This window comes from Malaclemys terrapin, chromosome 10 (assembly GCF_027887155.1).
Source record: "Malaclemys terrapin pileata isolate rMalTer1 chromosome 10, rMalTer1.hap1, whole genome shotgun sequence".
In the NCBI taxonomy this organism is placed as follows: Eukaryota; Metazoa; Chordata; order Testudines; family Emydidae; genus Malaclemys; species Malaclemys terrapin.
In genome coordinates, this window is record NC_071514.1 from 21,696,230 (window position 1) to 21,714,452 (window position 18,223).

General features: G+C 44.4%; 1 long non-coding RNA gene across 1 annotated transcript in view; it reads right to left on the bottom strand.

Annotated features, from left to right (window-relative positions):
* Window positions 1–18,223, bottom strand: part of LOC128843919 (uncharacterized) — a 193,862-nt gene that overhangs the window by 164,911 nt on the left and 10,728 nt on the right. The gene's annotated exons all lie outside the window — the stretch shown is intronic.

An 18,223-nucleotide genomic window follows, 5' to 3' on the forward strand; every position in this document is an offset into this window, starting at 1 on the left:
AGTTCTTAATAAAAAGCAAACAAAATATCTACCCAAAAATCACAAGCTCTAGTCTGTGTCCTTCACATTAAGTACATCATAACAGGGAGTCAGCCCATAGATCTTACAAAGATAGCAATGCTGAGAAATTCAAACTGCTCAGAGCACGAGAATCCACAGATATGCTGAAAGGATGAGATCAGAATAAGACCACTGCATTATTTATTATCTCATTATGAACATACATATTTTCTGTGTGTGCTCTGTGACCTAGGGCTGAAAGAGAAGAGACAGCACAGATGGAATGAATTTTAAAAGATAATTTTCAAGTTTTTTTAAATGAATATCAGAGAGATGAAGAAAGGGAGGAGCAAGAGTGGAATGGATTTCAATAAAGGATTTTTTTCAGCAGAGAACTGGGATGGAAAAGATCTGGTGTCTCCAAACATGGAGAACCTGTCAGCACATGCACAAGGGGACAGCAATAAATAATAACGATGCTTAGCTTTCAAATATGGTTTACACATAAAGGGAAGATTCCTTACTACACCAAGAAAAGCCCAGCCCAGGTGAATGGGTGGGACAGGGGTGGGACATGAACCTAGCTTCGTGGATTCTCGACTAACTGATTTTGACAGGTGCCTCTAACGATCCCAGGATGCATGTTGCCCAGCAGTGAAGTCAAGGACTATGGAATACCTGTCAAGACGACTCTGCCTTCAGTTCACAGCAGACTACTGCCCTGTGTTTACATGATGTGAATTGAAAACAGTTGATGGGAGTTACCTGATTTGCATCAAAAAGCTTTGGTTTAAACCACTATGTAAACATGCCCTAAATTGCACAATGGACACTGCTGGCCCCCAGAGTGCCCTCTCTCCCCTCCGTTTTCCCAGATTGTCCCCTGCTGTGACCCAGGGACCTTTTAGTGGCAACTGTCAGAGGGCACAGGAGGTGCATAAGTTTTTTATCTGATCCAGCGGATCCCTCTATGCAGAACAGTTCTCCAAAGGGTGGCTTGTGAGGTCTCTACCAAAGAACCAGTGGTCCACTGGTCAACATAGCCATTGTAAAACATATGTACAAATGAAATTTAGAGTTACATATCTATACCAAAAGTTATGTTCCTCAGGTCTTAGAGTTAAGATAGGTCACCAAGAGGGGACATTCCTTGGAAATGTTCCTTTCAGGCAGGAAGTAGCAGTCACCTATCTTCCTGTCTGGTCATTGGCATACTGTATGCCTCACAAGATGGGCCTATTTGCATACACAGGCAAAAGAAGAGATTGCAAAATATACAAGAAAGGAAATTCACGAGATGAAACAAACAGCAGGAGGTGTCCTGTTTCTGACTAAAGACAAAGGATTGTTGCAGTATACCTTGAGGATGCAAGGAAACACCTGGAATCCTTCACTTGGGAAGCTAGCTCACAAAGTACTCATCTCAAGAAAGGAGGACCACAGCCATGCATGGCCATAACACATTGCAAGGATTTGGGGTGAGTATTACTCTACAAGACATGAGAGTATCTCAAGTCTAGGCTCTAGAATGGATGTTATGATTTTATATGTAACCATTTGTTTCCAATGCTTCTACTTGCTATTACTTGAATCTGTATGCTTTGTTAAATAAACTTAGATATGTTTATAGTGACATCAAGTATAAGAGCTGAGTAATGAGCACAGCAGTGTTCTGAGGTGGAACTAGCAAGCTGGGGTGTACTGTTTTTATGGAAGCAGTGAATCTGTGAACAGTGTGAGGGGTCAGTGGACCAAGATGACAATCAGAGGGCTCAAGGGTTGGAGTGTGCCTATTGCTATCCTGTAGCGAAACAGAGGGGCCTGCAAGTCCTGGAGGAGAGCGTTTATGTTGCCCATGGCTGGTGGAGTTGGCACAGACAGTGGTTTTTTTAGAGGTTTTTAAGGTCAGGCTTGACAAAGCCCTGGCTGGAATGATTTAGTTGGGGGGTGGTCCTGCTTTGAGCAGGGGGTTGGACTAGATGACTTCCTGAGTTTCCTTCCAACCCTGATATTCTATGAAACCATTTTTTCCCTCTACATTGCTCTGCTTCAATCATTGTTTAAAAATACTTTATTTATGCAACCATGTAAAGGGTATCACCTGTCCTGAATTCACCCAATGCAGTTACCCAAATACAGACATCCTAGTTCAAAACACCCCGATCATTACCCCATTATCACATAATGCACAGTCAACCTGTGGAACTCCTTGCCAGAGGATGTTGTGAAGGCCAAGACTATAACAGGGTTCAACAAAGAGCTAGATAATTTCATGGAGGATAGGTCCATCAGTGGCTATTAGCCAGGATGGGCAGGGATGGTATAACTAGCCTCTGTTTGCCAAAAGCTGGGAAGGGGCGAGAAGCCGCAGCCAGCACATCGCTCTCCTGCGCCGCTTCCCGCCGCCCTCATTGGCCCGGGATGGCGAACCGTGGCCAGTGGGGGCCGCGATCGGCCGAACCTGCCGCTCAACAGGTAAATAAAACTGGCCTGGCCCGCCAGGGTGCTTACCCTGGTGAGCCGCGTGCCAAACGTTGCCGACCCCTGGGTTAGGTCAATTAAGTGTCAATCAGTAGATTTATTTTTGAGTTGTAGAAAGTCTGGTTAATCTAGGTCGCCTTCATTCATTGAGGAAATTGCATGTAATCTTGTGGACAAAATCATGCACATTCAGATAGTACTATCTGCTTCTATGCATGCAGGGCAGTATTTCTGAGGGGGGAAATGCCAGGTCTAAGTCTTCCATTAACAACAATGCATTTTGTTTTCAAAATATCAGCATATATTTTCCTCCAGGCCGAGGCCCAGCTTTGCAGTTTGCAGTGGCCATATGAATCAACAAACTCTGCACCTACCTTATTGGCCCAGCAAGGTGAACTGTGGTTGTAAATCTGAGCACTTGTGCTTCTAGCTACCTGACTGGGGCCTACAATCAGGTAATTAGAATCAAGAATCCACAGATGGGAATCTGAGTGTTTTCATCCCGTTATTTGACAATCATTTTCAGTAAGCTCTTCCTTAAGTCTCATCTTCATGTTCCTTCCAGCAAGTTCTGCCATTTTTAACTAGCCAAAAAATTATGATTTTAACAAAAGCCTTTCGTGTCCTAATCCACTTGTTAGCAAAGGTTCTAATTAAGTTTTCTGAAACTTATCCTGTTACCACTTAAAATCCATACGAAAAATTCCCCTTCCTTGTAAAATCCTTAATCATCCTTCCAAAGAGAGAAGGAAGAACTTGTGGTTATTCACTGAACTGGGAAATGTGGGTTTTAATTCCCAGTTTTGACACAGACTTCCTGTGTGAACCTGGGCAAGTCATTTAACCTTGCTGTGCCTTAGTTGCCCATCGGTAAAATGGGGATAATGATACTTCCCCACCTCACATGGTCTATCAAGGGTAAAATCACCACTAGTGAGAGGTGCCCAGGTACTAGGGGCTAAACCCTACAGAAAATAAATATAATAAAATAAATAAATTATAAATAAATACTTTCAGAATAGCAGATGTATAGAGTTTATTATAGTCCAAGGATCGGCAACCTTTGGCACGTGGCTCGCCAGGGTAAGCACCCTGGTGGGCCGGGCCGGGTTGTTTGCCTGCTGCGTCTGCAGGTTTGGCGATCGCGACTCTCACTGGCCATGGTTCGCTGCTCCAGGCCAATGGGGGCGTTGGGAAGCAGCAGCCAGCACATCCCTCGGCCCATGCCGCTTCCCGCCACCCCCATTGGCCTGGAGCAACGAACTGCGGCCAGTGGGAGCCGCGATCGGCCAAACCTGCGGACGTGGCAGGTAAACAAACCGGCCCGGCCCGCCACGGTACTTACCCTGGCAAGCCGTGTGCCAAAGGTTGCCAATCCCTGTTATAGTCCTTAGACTATAATCCTTCCTTTTCCTAAACAGTGCACTCTAGTTTCTGATGAAGACTCTGGATGTTACCAGATAAGTAGAACTGATTAATACTTAATATGCCTCTGAATTTGTTCTAATGATACTAGGGAAGTCTGGTGTAAGTTAACTTTACAGTAGAATAACAATCCTCCTGCCTGGGAATGTCTTTGCCTTTCTCTGCCTCTCATTTACAGTCAAGAAGAGCAACTCCCTCTGGAGGGGAAATCTATTCCAACAACTCTTCACCAGGCTGGACCCATCTTCCAGCTTTGTAACTTATTCTGGGGGGAATCTTTCTGTGCCATTGATTTTTAATCAGAAATCCGCACTGAGCTCAGTGGAAATTTCTGTTTAAAAATACACAATGTGGCTCAAGTATTTAAGCTAACCCTGAGTTCTGCTTCAATCTGCTCTCCTACTCTACTTCCTGCTCCTGTTGTGCAGCAGAAGGAGATAGCGTTTGCTATTTTTAATTTCTCTATTGACTGAATTTTAAATTACATTTACCAACCCTACACAACTGGCCATTTTTAATTATTACGTAACCCCCCCTTTCCTCCCTGGGTTACTCAGGAGCAGGCAACACTCACCTGTGTGCCTGGGCACCTGATGTTGTTGACATTAGAGGACATCCTGAAGTATCCCAATGATGATCTTGGATAGGTAGGCATCCTTAAGCCACCCCCTCTGCTGCAGTCCCTTTACTCCTAGAGGAATTTACAATTGGTGGTGCCTCCACCTGGCTAGCCTCAATACACACAATGGTGTGCCTAGGGAACCTCCAGGAATAAACCTATTCTAATAAAATCATCATCATCTGCAGCATGGGTCTAACTCAAAAATACCAATTATAAATAATAAACATCCAACATACTTACACTAGAGCGAACACTCATTTACTTAACAATTTAAGAAACAGGGTGTAACAGACTAAGATTAAATGTCACTACTAATTTAAATCCACAGGGGGCAGTTGAATAAAATCAACTAACAAGTATAGTATACAGTAATAAATGAAACTTATCTAACTGGCATTTACACTGCCACCTCAGAGTGTACACTCCTCTGGATTTCAGAGTCCTAGACACTTGCTTGCATGGGCGTACTTGAAGATCTGCTGCTGGAGACAGCGCTCTGTTGGTTCTGTGCATCAGTCCAGCCAAGGCAACAAGCTGCACAACCCCTCTGAAGATTGGAGTTGGCCCCACCAAAGGTCAGCAATGGGTACTGGTTCTATGGGAAGATCACTCTGCCTCTCCTCAGATTCAGGCTCTCTGCTGGACCTCTTCCTTTGCAAGTACTTTCCCAAACAAGAGTGGGGGTTACTCAGTTCTTTCACTGCAGGCCCACCTCAGTTAGCTCTAGGCATAGCAATAGTCTCTGCCCTAGCTCCAGTGAAGCACCAACCACCTCTCAAGCTCCCTACTTGATCAAAGCCCCAGCAGGCTCTTAGCAGCAGTTCCTCGTATGGAGAGCACTCCACTCCAGCAATCTCGCTTCTCCCCCCAAAAATGGAGCCCACTGCCTGCTCTCCCTGGAAGAGGAAGTCTCTCACTTTCCCCAAGGCATCATGGGAGTTGTGGTCTCTAAAGCTGGATTGCTGCACACAAGATCTTCCCAACTAGGGTGACCAGATAGCAAGTGTGGAAAATCGGGACAGGGAATGGGATGTAATAGGCGCCTATATAAGAAAAAGCCCTGAATATCAGGACTGTCCATATAAAAATCAGGATAACTGGAATGGTCCCAATTAAGTTCAGATACCCCACTAGAAAAGGGTGCCTACAATGATTTAAAAATTGTTTCCCCCAAAATGTCACAACTCTAGGCACACTGGAGATGAGCTGCAGGTGTGTGGGGAGTAGGGTACAATAGGAAGACTCAGTGAGAACGAATGCAGTGGAAAACTAGGAATCTATTGACAATCCTGCCTAGAAATATGGTTTCTTTCCAGCACCGTATGTTGCTTTCAATTCACTTTGTAGTCAGGGCACATGAGGATTTGTTTGAAGGATATTTATTGTACTTTTGCAAGCTGCTGCATGTAATGTGGTGGCTTTCACTCAGCTATAAGTCTCCTGTCTATAAAGGCACCGGGAGTACAGGGACTCACATGCAAAGCCCAAATGCTATAAGAGTCCCACTGAAGAAAATTAGAAATGACATGTTTTTGAGTACTTGTTTTTCTAAAAAGTAAAAGGTCTCTACAACCTCTGTCAATTATCTTATGTAAGGGAAAACAATATCTCTGTAGCACCCACAAATCATTCCCTATACCTCTCCTTGATGGTTTTCTCCTTCTGTCATGCAAATGTATATCCAGAGTACTGTCCTGTTTGTCAAATTTCTCAGGCCAAATTCATCCCTGTTATTTCAGTGGCGTTACACCAGGAATGGATTTGGCCTATCAAGTTTCAATTAGTTTCTGGCTTACTCCAAATGAATTAACAAGACTCCAGGGGTCAAATGCCACCCTGATGACATCTGCTTACACTAGCTTATAAGGCTAGATGAGGCTACCCTTCAATTAAGGATGGTTTAGGAATTACTACATCAGTCTTGCTGCACCAGAAATAATGTTTTGATGCTGCCTATTGAATCTGCCTGGGAAACTAAACTGAAAATATTAATATTACATCCCTACTAATGGCCATAGAGAAAGTTAAATGTATAGATCAAAGGATTGTGATGGGTGCCAGAGACAGGAAGGAATCAGTTGCGATTTTGACCATTCAATAACATTAAGAAGAAATGGATTGCTGTGGCCATATTATGTTCTAAATGCATTCTGGTGAAAGATGGTAAATAATTTACAGCCCCACAGGACTTTTTTACACGTGTGATGCTAATTGCTTTGTTGTTGTTAAGGAACAGTATTTCAGAGACAGAATGAAACATGCCTTAAATATATAGAGGATTGGAAATTCTTCAAACAAGTATTAAGTAAAGGACCTGCTCCTTATCCCATTCAAAACAATGACAAATTCCAATTTGCACTGGGTGCACATTTGGGGCCGCTGATAACTTCAGGGGGATAGTCTCTAAAATAAGTGGCGATTTCGCTTATTATATATAAATTAGGCATTTTTCCCATTAGGATTATTAACCTCAATCCTCAACTGCCCCTAAAGACTTTTAATCATAATAACATAAGAATGGCCATACTGGGTCAGACCAAGGGTCCATCTAGCTCAGTATCCTGTCTTCCGACAGTGGCCAATGCCAGGTGCCCCAGAGGGAATGAGCAGAACAGGTAATCATTAAGTGATCTATCCGCTGTCACTCATTCCCAGCTTCTAGCAAACAGAGGCTAGGAACACCATTCCTGCCCATCCTGGCTAATAGCCATTGATGGACCTATCCTCCATGAATTTATCTAGTTCTTTTTTGAACCCTGTTATGGTCTTGGCCTTCACAGCATCCTCTGGCAAGGAGTTCCACAGGTTGACTTTATGTTGTGTGAAGAAAAACTTCCTTTTATTGGTTTTAAACCAGCTGCCCATTAATTTCATTTGGTGACCCCAAGTTCTTGTGTTAAGGAAGTGTTGTTTACTACTTCTCATATCTACTTTCTCTATAGCAGTCATGATTTTATAGACCTCAATTATACCTCTTTTTCAAGCTGAAAAGTCCCAGTCTTATTAATCTCTCCTCATACGGAAGCCATTCCATACCACTCATCATTTTTGTTGCCCTTTTCTGAACCTTTTCCAATTCCAATACATCTTTTTTGAGATGGGGTGACCACATCTGCATACAGTATTCAAGATGTGGACATACCATGATTTATATAGAGGCAACATGTTATTTTCCTGTCCTATTATCTATCCATTTCTTAATTATTCCCAGCATTCTGTTCGCTTTTTTGACTGCCACTGCACTTTGAGTGGATGTTTTCAGAGAACTATCCACAATGACTCCAAGATCTTTCTTGAGTGGTAACAGCTAATTTAGACCCCATCATTTAATATGTATAGTTCGGATTATGCTTTCCAATGTTTATTACTTTGCATTTATCAACATGAAATTTCATCTGCCATTTATGTTCCCCTGATCATGGGTTGCTTTGCATCATGCCAGTCTCCTGTTAAAGTTAGAGCAGTCTTAAGGATGCTCTAATTTGTGCTGGCTACCCCTGGCACCAAAGGCCATTCTTGAAATTGGGGGTCACCAGGATGCAAGGATCCTCTAGTCACATTTTTACCCCTAGCCAGGACACCTCCCGCTGTGCTTTGTACAGCTCTGTATTTTTAAGAAGGTACAATACAAGTAGGTGGAAGCAGCAGATATGGTACCTGATGACGTAGATTAACATTAAATGCAGACTGTAATTTCCTTTACCATCCCATTGGACTTTCTGCAACATCTGTTTTAGATCAACTATGTTGAGGCGAGTGCTTTGTCACTCAATTGATATAATAGCTTCTACTTGGCTCTGAGATCAGTAAGAGCATAAAGAGACAGAACTCAGAGCATGAATTATGCTGCAGGCACTCATGCCTTATCACCTTCAGTATTGAGCAGAGATGTTATTACACTTTGTTCTAATACAGAACAATATTGCTTAGGGAAACAATGCAAGAACCATTATTTCCAAAACTATAAAAATGTTGGAAAGTTGCTTGATAGCACCTTCACACTCAAGGGTCTTTCAGCAAATCCATAATACAGCTGTTGTTCAAGAGTCAACAACTCATCTGTCAATATTGGCTATTGGCTGACATTAAAAGCATTGTGTAAAAATGGTATTCATTGTCAAAGAGCTTCAACATTTAACCTCTAAGGTGGCTGCATTTCCATGATCAGCTAAGTGTTCTCAATATGGTACATCCCCTTACATACCTCAGAAGGTTGTTGTCAGGCTTTGAAGTGTTTTAAGATCCTTAGGTGGAAGGATTAATTTTTTTTAGAAAATCCCATAATTTGGATGTTTTAAAGTGCCAAATATATTTATTTTGATTTCAACCAGTAATAAATGCATTGTCTACCCATTGTCCTACCCCATTCACAGAACAACAACTTCACACTTCTACAGCAGCTTTACATAGGAAGGCTGTGGAAATGCCAGTAACAGAACCAAGATCTCCTGACTTCCAATCTTGTGCCTGAACCAAAAGACCATCCTCTTCTTCAAAATGTGCATTATTGGGTGACTGGCTGGCTCGGGGACTTGATAACAAAATGTAAAGACTTTCACCCTCTAGATTTGCTACTTTCTCCCCTTTTGTCTTACAAATTATATTGTATTCTTATTACTTTACCAGGATTAATGCCTAATAAAAGTTAATTGTACAATATACTACAAAATAAAAGTAAACAAACACCCCCCAATGACCTACTGACTATCTACTGTACATCTGAATTCCAGGAGTCAGTTAGCTCCTCCTGTGAGTAAACTCACCTTTACCTCACACAATATATTCTCCACCAACCCCAGACTTCCTCTCTCTGTTTGACTGACCCTCCCTCCCCCACGTTGGCAGGGGATACTGGTTGTTTGGAGCTAATTCCTTTTCAGTGGCTCTCACAGTATAAGCATTTCTGGTTCCCGCTATGAAAACTGTCTGTTCTTGGAACTCTTAGCCAAGCTTGTCAATACAGAAGAGTGAGACATGGCAGGGAGGCTGGAATACAGTATCCCACATCCAAACTCACACCATTAAACCTGTGACAATCCAAAAAGAGTGAAATAGTAATTATTAGCAATTAGTGGTAATACTGCAGAGATAATTACACCTGTCAGAACAGACAGGCACTCCAAAGTTTTAATGAAGTCTAGCAGCAACTGGGGTCACAGCAAGTAAGAGGGACTAGAAAAGAAAAAAAATCACTGCAAAAGAGAAGGGATATGCTCATGGGAATGCCACTGAAGGAAGTTATTTACAAACAGCCAAGCAACAGCCTGAGAGCAACATCTGCTTTGCCAGCAGCAAGCCGTCAGTAGGTAGGATGAGACATGGAGTAGCATGTTATTTCCACTTTGTATATAAATGTGTACAATAACCACTCATAAAATGTCTTTTCCTTTTCAGTCCTCAGGAAGAGGCAGCCATTCTCTACCCTACTCCAGGACCCCTGTTCTGCCCCCTTCCCACACACCCAAAAATTACCCTCACCTGAGGCATAGGATGGGCAATATTCAGTCCTGGGTCAGGAATGTGTGTAAATTCTGACCACTTGTAATCCTGAAAGCTAGACACAGGAGATTCAGAGCACTGAAAAGTGAAGATTCCCAACCCGGCACATACTGCTGTCCAGTTCTTAAACGTCCCGAGAGTTCAGATTTTAAAGCTGAGACATCTTTGTTTAGAGGCTTAATATTTTTCTCCCTATGAACCATGCTCAGTAGGACTCACAACAACATTAGGGAGGATGGAAGAAGTGGTTCCAACAAAGTAAAATAGAAAAACACCCCTAAAATAGTTCTAAACTGGATTTTCTGTGTAATACATGGCATAATGCTCGTATAGAATGCATGATGATGTATCACGGCATGCAGATAGTATTTCCACTCATGACCTGTATAACCTTTATCACTCATGGATGAAGCAGCCTGTGATGGGGTGTACAAACCCCACACTGAACCTGAAGGAGATAAAGGATAATACTGGGCCCAGCTAGCCCTGTACCTCCAGACCTGCAGAGGAAGCTCAAAAGGGAGCAAAATTCAGCTCCGAAGAGGGAGGTAAATAGACTTACCCTGAGGGCTTCAGAACTAGGGTGCCAAAGAAGCCTCCTTGTGAGGAAGAAGACTGCCTGCTTTAGCCCAATTGGTGCTGAAGGTTTAGTTGTCTTTTCTTTTCCTAACTTATGTTGGACTTGAAGACATGGGGAAGAGGGTAGGAAGTGACCGAGGGAGGTAACTCTGAGGAAACTCCAAGGTACCAGACACTGTTGACTGTCAGAGCCCGGTGGAGAAGGATGGTCCTGGCTCCCCTACCAGTTGCCCTTGTTGCAAGAGGGGCATAAGCGTCATTCCCACCCCACTCCTTCTCTAGTAAGGAGAGGGCAAGGTTGTTGAAATCCTTAAGGTGGAGCTAGGTCACATTCAAGGGTTAGGAACTAGACTGAAAGCCCTTCCCACAGGGAAACGAGATTAGAAACTGGATGTGCTACACACTAGGCCTCCTGGCCTCCAAGGACTCTGTTACACAGCCCTACCAAACTTATACGGTAAAACATTATGCCACACAAAACCAAATCTCAAACATAATGGAGAGCTAGAAGCTCCTGTGAAACACATGATGATCTTTTTGTTTATCAAGCTTTGACCTATCAGAATCACATCTCTGTTTGTAATTAGCAACTACACTATTGTCACAGCAGGTTGCTTTTGTCAATCACTGTATACTTTTAATGTTAGTATAAGTAATGAATGAACTGGATGTTAATTTTATTTTTCTGTACAAGATGCTACTTGTAAGATTGATTTAAAGACCTCTTTTTCTTCTAAATTATGTGAAGCAGAAGTGCCTTAGAGATATAATGCAATCAGTTTTATAATTGACAACCATGATTACATTTTTGCAATAAAATATATGCCAGCACCTCAGCAAACTATGCCTAATGCTGTTTGAATCCGGCATTAATGAAGAAATTGAAAAATAAACAATAGTGGCATCTTAAGTACAAAAATCATCAAGGCATATTTGAGACTAATGTGATTAAGTACAACATGATGTGTAAACAAAGATTGTTTCTTTGGTTCAACATTTCTAATTTTTAGACAGCTTACAGTATTGCACAAGTTGTTTTATACTATATTGCTAAAGTAGTTTAGAAATATGGCATTCCCAGTACTATTTTCTAAGATGAATAATATGTATATTCTTGGGATTATAGTCTATTAGTATGAGCAAATGAATTTTTCAAACTTGTTTGCTTAACATTAGATAAACATGAGTTTGCAATATTTCTAAGCCATTTGTACATTTTGAAATAAGACGTTGCAATTAAATGAATGCCTGCAGAATCAGAACATGTTCTGGAGTGTTGATGGATGGTTCCGCTTTGTGCAAAATGTTAGAAAAAACTTGCAATACACCATACGATTATAAGGGCAGACATGATCTCTATGGTTTGGTGAATTATGAGAAGCTCAAATGATTTAATGACTGAGCTTCAATGTCCTCTTTTGCTCCTCATGAATGCAGACTGTAACTGTCAGACGGTGCAAAAATTACTGACATACCTTTTTAAAAATTGCTGAGATACAGATAATATGTTTGCCCTCCAAAATACCCCCTCTAGACAACAGCACTGTATTTTGGAAACATTCACTTCAAATAGATTTCAAGGGCTAGATTCTGAGGTGCACTAGAGCTACCCTCCATTGAGCACACATGAGGTGGAAGGGCATTATTCCACTTTCTCACCTCCCAATACTGGAAGAATTTGTTAGTCTCTACGGTGCCACAAGTACTCCTGTTCTTTTTATGAGAATGACTCTAACTTATAACTCGTGCAGGACATGGAGACTCAGGATCCAGTTCTCTGCTCCAATGACTCAAGAGAGACAAGGTGGGTGAGGTAAAATCTTCAATTGAACCCACTTCTGTTGGTGAAAGAGAAGTTTTGAGCTACACAGAGCTCTTCTTCAAGTCTGCAGGGCCAGAATTAGGAGCAGGCGACTGCCTGGGGTGCCGGACTTAGGGGGCTGTTTTTGTTGTAGGCGACAAAAGGGAAATAGAATGTTTGAAGTAAAATGGTTCAGGTATTCCGTATATGGATTCATTTTTCACTAATCTCCTAGTACGTTCTGGACCTTTGTAGAATCTCATGTAACCTTCCAGACTTTCTGAGAACTACGTTTTCCTTGAACCTGCTAGAATGTTGTCAGCCATCCCTGCACAGTATCCCATAGCTCACTGGTTACAGCACTCACCTGAAGGGTGGCAGATCCCTGTTCAAATCCTTCTTCTAATCAGGTGCAGGGGAGACCTGAACTGGAGGTCTCCCACTTCCCAAATGAATATCCTAACCACTGGGCTAAAATGTATGAAGGAGGTCCTCAACCCCCAGCTGTTTTGTGTGAACTTGCCTGAGGGACCCGATTCGATAGGCAGCCTGGGAGCATGCCTACTGGATTTGGCCCCACACACAAGTTAAGCAGGTGAACACTATCTTCCCCTGGTTTGGGAATTGCTGTGGGGTTTAGGTGGGAGATTAGGCATCTGGGTGCCTACAGTAAGGTAGCAGTGCACATGCTCAAAGGCAGAAACAGACATGTAAGAACCTTTTTACTCAAAAATGTAGGCACTGAGTTTAGAAGACTACAGGGTTCAGGAGAGTTTTGTGAATTGCTGTGCAGCCTAAAATTGGGATGTAAGTACATAAATCTGGAGTTTACGTGCCTACATACTTCTATGAATTTAGGCTTCAGTTGCTAGGAGTGGTTTATGCTTTGTTGTGTCTGGTTCACCTGTCATGTAAGATCTCATGCTGATGCAGGGTTAATTAAAAAACTCTAGCTTTATTGTGGCTGCTTACAACATGACTTTTTCAGCCTCATGGCTTCTCACACAGTTCTCCAGGAGCTCTTGCTTCCAAAGAGTTCGCCCCAGGAAACAGCATGCTGCCAGAAAGCATCTGCTAACACTTTCATATTGTCACATCCTTTCTCTTTTAAAACAATAAAACACGCCAGAAATGACTGATAATCTAATATTCCTTTCAGAGGCTGACTATTCTTGCAGTTACTGCGTTAATCAGTTTGTCTAGCTATAAAATCGTAACAACTTGTAAGTCCATCACCCTCAGGTGAGCAGATCTCTTAACAATCCACCCACCGCTAAAATGGTGTGGTTCATTGTCGCCTCCCTGATGTCGTCTTCCTCCCATCTGGTCAGCCACAGTCTCTTGGCTTGAAGTTCTGGGAGTGTCCCTCAAACCATCTTCTTCCTCCTGTCTGTCCTCTGGTACCAGACTACCTCAAAGGGGGTTCCAAAGAGGATGGATCTAGACTGTTCTCAGTGGTACCAGATGACAGAACAAGGAGTAATGGTCTCAAGTTGCAGTGGGGGAGGTTTAGGTTGGATATTAGGAAAAACTTTTTCACTAGGAGGGTGGTGACACACTGGAATGGGTTACCTAGGGAGGTGGTGGAATCTCCTTCCTTAGAGGTTTTTAAGGTCAGGCTTGACAAAGCCCTGGCTAGGATGGTTTAGTTGGGAGTTGGTCCTGCTTTGAGCAGGGGGTTGGATTAGATGACCTCCTGAGGGGCCTTCCAACCCTGATATTCTATGATTCTATGCCCTTGACATTGTCCACATCCAACACTCTGGCTTGGGATTCTCCTGCTGTAGAACCCTAACACGTGTTGTCCGTCCTGTTCTTAGAGGTTTCTTGTATTTTCCTGAGGTGCCTGTGGTTTTGCCTCATTGTCTGTCCATTATCCATTTGCACTTGATATGATCTTTGGTTTCCTGGTTGTACCACTATCACTTTGTGCCAGACCTTATCTTGTTTTGTTAATGATTGTGTATGCACTTTGTCACCTAGCTCCAGATCTGTCAGATGTCTCACCTCTGATGTTTTTGCTTTTTTCAACAGTTTCTTAGGTTTTTGTCTTTGGTGTTTTTGTTTGTTTGTTTACTGCTGATTCCACTTTGCAGTTGCTTTGAGGATACCCCAGTGAAGATGTTATGTGATCAAAATCTCAGTCCTTACTGAACTTCTGGAACTTGCCTGAAACAAACTGTGGTCCGTTATCTGAACATGTGATATCCAGTATTCCGTTGCCAAAGGGTCTTTTTTGGTTGACAGTCTTCCCAGGATCTGCATAGATCACACTTTTTCATGAACGTCCTTAATTGCTCATTCATTCCTTGCCATTATATAGTCTCTCTGGCTTGCCTTAAGCAACCTTCAGTTCCCAGATGTAATGGATGAACTTTGTGAATAATCTCATTCCAGCTCTTGGGAATAACTGCTCTCTCCCCAAAATATAATGCTATTCTGTGCGCACAACTCATCTCTTATCTGAAAGAATGGTGTTCTCACTCTGGCCTTGGCTACACTTGCAGATGTACAGCGCTGTGAGTTAAACCTGACTTCGTGCAGCTGAGTAGGGGAAGCGCTGCAGTCTGTCCACACTGACAGCTGCCCAGCGCACTGTCGTGGCCACACTTGCGGCAATTGCAGCGCTGTTGGGAGCGGTGCATTATGGGCAGCTATCCCACAGAGCACCTTTTTCCATTCTGGCGCCGTGGGTTGTGGGAAGGGGGCGTGGGTGCAGGGGATTCTGGGTCCTGTCCCAATGCCCCGTGATGCATCGCTTCGCATCCCAGAAAGCCCTTTGTTTCCGTCCACCTTTGGCGCCATCTTTCAGCGGTTTCTCTGCAGCGCGATCTGTCTGCGGGAAATGGAGCCCGAACTGCTGAGGCGTATGCTGAGGAGTCTCACCAGCATGTCACGTTTGGCTGTCGAACTATTCCTTAAGATCCAAAGTGACAGTGAGAGTGAGGGTGAGGAGTCCGACGATGCTATCGAGCTGCGTAACGCGTATGACACGAAATTGCTTGTGGCATTTGCGGACATGCTCAGCACCGTGGAATGCCGCTTTTGGGCTCGGGAAACAAGTACCGAGTTGTGGGATCACATCGTCATTGAAGTCTGGGATGACGAGCAGTGGCTGCAGAACTTTCGGATGAGAAAAGCCACTTTCATGGGACTGTATGAGGAGCTCGCCCCCACCGTGCAGCACAAGGACACGAGATTGAGAGCTGCCCTGCCAGTGGAGAAGAGGGTGGCTATTGCAATCTGGAAGACAATCTGCAATCTGGCAACTCCAGACAGCTACCGGTTGGTCGCAAACCAGTTTGGAGTGGGGAAGTCGACCATTGTAATCGTGTTGATGCAAGTTTGCAAGGCCATTAATCGCATCCTACTCAGAAGAACCATGACTCTGGGTAACGTGCAGGAAATAGTTGATGGCTTTGCACAAATGGGGTTCCCTAACTGTGGAGGAGCAATAGATGGGACGCACATTCCTATTCTGGCACCACCCCACCTAGGATCCGAGTACGTTAATCGGAAGGGGTATTTCTCTATGGTTCTCCAGGCGCTTGTGGATCACCATGGGTGTTTCATTGACATTAACACAGGCTGGCCTGGAAAGGTGCATGATGCATGCATCTTTTGGAACACTTGGCTGTTCAGGAAGATGCAGGATGGGACTTTTTTCCCAGAGCGGAAGATCACGGTAGGGGAAGTTGAAATGCCCATTGTGATCCTTGGAGATCCCGCTTACCCGTTAATGCCGTGGCTCATGAAACCCTACACAGGGAGCCTTGACAGCAGCAAGGAATGGTTCAACAACAGGCTGAGCCGGTGCCGAATGATTGTGGAGTGTGCCTTTGGCCGTTTAAAGGCCCACTGGCGATCTCTGTATGGGAAGCTGGACTTGGCCGAAAACAGCATCCCCGCGGTTATATCCGCGTGCTGTGCCCTCAATAATATTTGTGAAGGGAAGGGTGAAAGCTTCACTCAGGCATGGATCTCCGAGGTTCAACACCCGGAGGCTGAATTTGCACAGCCAGAGAGCAGGGCTATTACAGGGGCCCAGCGTGGGGCTGCAAGGATTAGGGATGCCTTGAGGGAGCAATTTGAGGCTGAAAACCAGCAGTGATATCTGGTGCCCTGCATGGGAGTGAAGTGCAGTAGTTCCAATCTTTAGGAATCAGTGTCTGCTTAGCAGACAAGCAGACTTGCAGTGCCCGTGTAGTTCCTGGGCTAAGGAGTCTTTTACTTCATGCAATAATAAAGAATGTTTTCAAAGCCCAAGAATCCATTTATTGAAAAGAAACAAGGGGGTGGAGTGGGGAACAGTACAATCACAGATTCGCGTATGTCCTGTCTGGTGTGCTGTGCAGTGAGTGCTGCACTTCAGGATAGCTATTCTGCATGGTGATGGGGGTTGAGTGCAGAGGGTAAGGGTCGTGGTTTTCAGGGCTGGGTGGTGAAGATACTGGTGTTGGAGGCAGTGGGTGGTGTGAAGAACACGGAAGTTGGGGAAAGTGGGTTGGAGGTGACAGTGGGGCACAACGGAAAGAGTTTTGGGACAAGGGCTGTGGGGGGTGGTGTTTGCGTTTGCGGTACTGCTCCTCTTCCGCATGGCTACCAGCTCCTGGATAGTGTCTGCTTGGCACTCCAGGATGCTTATGAGCCTATCAGTGCTTTGTTGCCAGTGCGCGGTGCTTTGCCGCCGGTGCACTGCGTTTTCCTGGCGGATCCTGCTTTCTCTCTCCCTCCAGTTCTGTGCTTTCTCATTCTCTTTAATGGATTGCCGCATCACTTCTTGAAGCATGTCTTCTTTGCTTTTTCACGGTCTCTTCCTGAGTCTTTGCAGTCTCTGAGCAGGCGATAAGAGGGACAGCTGAGGTCTCAAGGTTGATGCAGCTGTATAGGCAAAATGCAACATTTAACAGAGGCAGCATTGTTTATAGCAGGTAGAGTAATGATTCCCCCCGCACTTAAGGAGTAGAAAACACACAGGGTCTACACAATGGCATAATTTTCCCATCCGAAACAGAGCACACATATCCCACGGGAGCCTCCAAATGGTGAGTAAGGGGGACTGATTATTTCAGGGCTGTACTGTCCTCTGGGTTTCTGTGCCTTGGGGAGAGCCAACAGCTTCAGGGGGCACCTACACTGAACACTGTTCCAACGTTTTCCATAGGAGATCGTCCTGGACGATATCTCGCTGCTGAGGGTGACCTGGGAAGCAAGGGAGGGTCTTCTACTGCAATGCGGCTTCTGCCCTGGCCCATATGCAGCTTGCCTGTGTGCAGCAATGGTCCCCCACCCCTCGCGGCACAGTGGCGCAGACACGTTAGCCTGGCTGGGACAAGGACCACGGTGGCTCTCCCGATAAACCTGCGCAAACGCATTGCACACGTTCTGGATGAGACATTTGAGGAGATTACCGAGATGTGATAAACCACATCAATGCACTATTCTGCATCTAGGCATGCATGCCTAACTCTCCTCTCCCAAAGAGCCCGCACCGAAAAAATTCCTTCCCGAAAAAAAAACCTGCTTACCGGGAACCTGCTCTTCTGTTTGTTCTCCACCAAGTACCGGTCATTGCGACTGGCTACCTTCCACCTGGCTCGAGAAGAGCTCCTGGCTGCATGGCTCCAGGGATGTCAGGGTGTCTCCATCTGGCCTACCACCATCACGCCCGTTTTCCTCCTCCTCTTCCTCCTCTCCCCCCCCCCCCCACCGGCTCTGAAGTGTCCATGGTGGTGCTCGGAGTGGAAGTGGAGTTAACCCCAAGTATCACATCCAGCTCTTTGTAAAATCGGCGGGTCACGGGGGGAGCACCCGAG